Raw genomic sequence first — 3,472 nt, 5'->3', positions numbered from 1 at the left:
CCAGGACAGCAGATCCGGGTGGCCCGAGATCTTAACATATCCACCCGGGTCAGTCTACTTAACTGTTTAAAAGATAATATTCACGTTTTTGCATGGTCCCAGCAGGAATTGACGGGAATCTCTCCCTTGATATCTGAGCACCAACTAAATATCCTCGCGGGATCTCACCCGATAAAGCAGAAAAAGAGACACTTTGGCCCCGAAAAGGACAAAGTTATTGATGAACAGGTAAAAGAGCTTTTGAAAACCGGTCACATTCGGGAAATTCAATTCCCCACTTGGCTCTCGAATGTGGTATTAGTGCCTAAATCAGCAGGGAAGTGGCGCATGTGTGTGGATGTTCGCGATCTCAATAAGGCGTGTCCCAAGGATCATTATCCTCTGTCCCGTATTGATCAATTGGTGGATTCCACATCGGGCTTCGAATTACTGAGTTTCATGGACGCATACCAGGGGTACCATCAAATCCCCCTGGCCAAGAGTGATCAAGGTAAAGCTAGCTTCATCACCTCGGGAGGTACATTTTGTTATATTGTAATGCCTTTCAGGTTAAAGAATGCAGGAGCTACGTACCAGCGTTTGATGAACAAAGTTTTCGAGAAGCAACTGGGACGAAACGTGGAAGTCTATGTAGATGATATCCTGGGGAAGACCCGGGAGGTGGCCAGCTTTATTGAGGATCTAGAAGAAACCTTTGCCACTCTCGTACATTACGGAATCAAGCTTAACCCGGCCAAGTGCATTTTTGGCGTAAAGAGTGGAAAATTCTTGGGATTCATAGTGACAGATCGGGGAATTGAGGTAAATCAGGAGAAAGTCAAATCCGTGCTGTGCATGCCATCTCCTCGATCTGTCAAAGACGTACAAAAGCTGACCGGGAGGATTGCTTCCCTCTCTCGATTTATTTCCCGATCAGCACACAGGAGTTATCCTTTCTTTCAGGTATTGAGGAAGGCACGACAATTCGGCTGGGATGATAAATGTGAACAGGCGTTCCAGGACTTGAAGATCCATCTTGCAGAGCTCCCTGTGTTAGTGAAACCAGAGCCCGGGGAAAAATTATTTGTTTATCTATCCACCACAGAGTATGCTGTCAGCTCAGTTCTAATAAAAGAAGAAGGCTCCGATCAAAGGCCAGTTTATTATGTCAGCCATGCTCTGAGAGGACCCGAACTCCGGTACAGTGAAGTGGAGAAGATTGCTCTGGCCTTGATCATGACTGCCCTGAAGCTAAGGCCTTACTTTCTGTCACATCAAATAATTGTCTTGACTAATAGTCCTATAGGCAGGATCATGACTCATTCGGAAGTATCAGGGCGAATGATCAAATGGGCAGTGGAGTTAGGAGAGTATGATATCGAATACAAACACCGGGTGGCCATTAAAGCGCAAGCCCTATCAGACTTTTTGTCCGAGATGGTACAACCTGCTGAAGATGAAGTATGGAGGGTGTTTGTGGATGGGGCGTCTAGCCTTGCAGGGTGCGGAATAGGTGTTGTAGTAATATCTCCTCCAGGAGAGAAGTTTAAGTTGGCTTTAAGGATTGATTCCCGGGTTACTAATAATGAAGCCGAGTATGAAGCTGTCCTTGCAGGAATCCGAGCTGCTAAAGAGATTGGAGCTTCCCGTATTATTGTATATTCTGATTCACAATTAATCACTCAGCAGATAAAGGGTGCTTATGAAGCTAAAGATGACAGGATGCTCAAATATTTACAGCTCATAAAAACCCAGGCAGCAATCTTTGTGGATTGGAGTATCGAACAAATACCTCGGGAGGAAAATGGAGAGGCAGACGCTCTAGCAAAAATGGCTGCCTCATTATCAGAAGTCAACACCCGGGAAATTTTGCATGTTTCCCATTTGGTCATGTCCACCGAGGAAGAAATACTACCAGTACCCGAGGACTCCTGGATGACGCCATTGATTAAATTCATTACAACAAATGAATTACCTGAAGACAGGGCTCGGGCTCAAAGAATCAAGAGACAAGCTCCCAGGTTCGTTCTCTTAAATAAAATCTTATACAGAAAATCATTCCAGGGACCTCTGCTAAAATGCTTATCTGAAGGAGAAGTGGATTATGTCCTCCGAGAAATACATGAGGGATGTTGTGCTGAGTATCTCGGAGGGATGGCTTTGGCCCGGAAGACAATGCTTGCTGGATTCTGGTGGCCAACTCTTAGCCAGAATTCTGCTCAAGTGGTCCAGGCTTGTAAGAGATGTCAACATCACTCAAACTTCCAACACAGTCCGACCATCCCCATGAAGCCTATCTGGGCATCTTGCTNTACAGTGAAGTGGAGAAGATTGCTCTGGCCTTGATCATGACTGCCCTGAAGCTAAGGCCTTACTTTCTGTCACATCAAATAATTGTCTTGACTAATAGTCCTATAGGCAGGATCATGACTCATTCGGAAGTATCAGGGCGAATGATCAAATGGGCAGTGGAGTTAGGAGAGTATGATATCGAATACAAACACCGGGTGGCCATTAAAGCGCAAGCCCTATCAGACTTTTTGTCCGAGATGGTACAACCTGCTGAAGATGAAGTATGGAGGGTGTTTGTGGATGGGGCGTCTAGCCTTGCAGGGTGCGGAATAGGTGTTGTAGTAATATCTCCTCCAGGAGAGAAGATTAAGTTGGCTTTAAGGATTGATTCCCGGGTTACTAATAATGAAGCCGAGTATGAAGCTGTCCTTGCAGGAATCCGAGCTGCTAAAGAGATTGGAGCTTCCCGTATTATTGTATATTCTGATTCACAATTAATCACTCAGCAGATAAAGGGTGCTTATGAAGCTAAAGATGACAGGATGCTCAAATATTTACAGCTCATAAAAACCCAGGCAGCAATCTTTGTGGATTGGAGTATCGAACAAATACCTCGGGAGGAAAATGGAGAGGCAGACGCTCTAGCAAAAATGGCTGCCTCATTATCAGAAGTCAACACCCGGGAAATTTTGCATGTTTCCCGTTTGGTCCTGTCCACCGAGGAAGAAATACTACCAGTACCCGAGGACTCCTGGATGACGCCATTGATTAAATTCATTACAACAAATGAATTACCTGAAGACAGGACTCGGGCTCAAAGAATCAAGAGACAAGCTCCCAGGTTCGTTCTTTTAAATAAAATCTTATACAGAAAATCATTCCAGGGACCTCTGCTAAAATGCTTGTCTGAAGGAGAAGTGGATTATGTCCTCCGAGAAATACATGAGGGATGTTGTGCTGAGCATCTCGGAGGGATGGCTTTGGCCCGGAAGACAATGCTTGCCGGATTCTGGTGGCCAACTCTTAGCCAGAATTCTGCTCAAGTGGTCCAGGCTTGTAAGAGATGTCAACATCACTCAAACTTCCAGCACAGTCCGGCCACTCCCATGAAGCCTATCTGGGCATCTTGCCCCTTTGATCAATGGGGCCTGGATATTGTTGGTCCTTTCCCAACTGCCAAGGCTCAAAAGAAGTTCTTACT

The sequence above is a fragment of the Primulina huaijiensis genome, chromosome 15, assembly GCF_012295235.1.
Source record: "Primulina huaijiensis isolate GDHJ02 chromosome 15, ASM1229523v2, whole genome shotgun sequence".
Classification (NCBI taxonomy): Eukaryota; Viridiplantae; Streptophyta; class Magnoliopsida; order Lamiales; family Gesneriaceae; genus Primulina; species Primulina huaijiensis.
The sequence above is the reverse complement of the archived record's forward strand: the minus strand, read 5'-3'. Positions refer to the sequence as shown.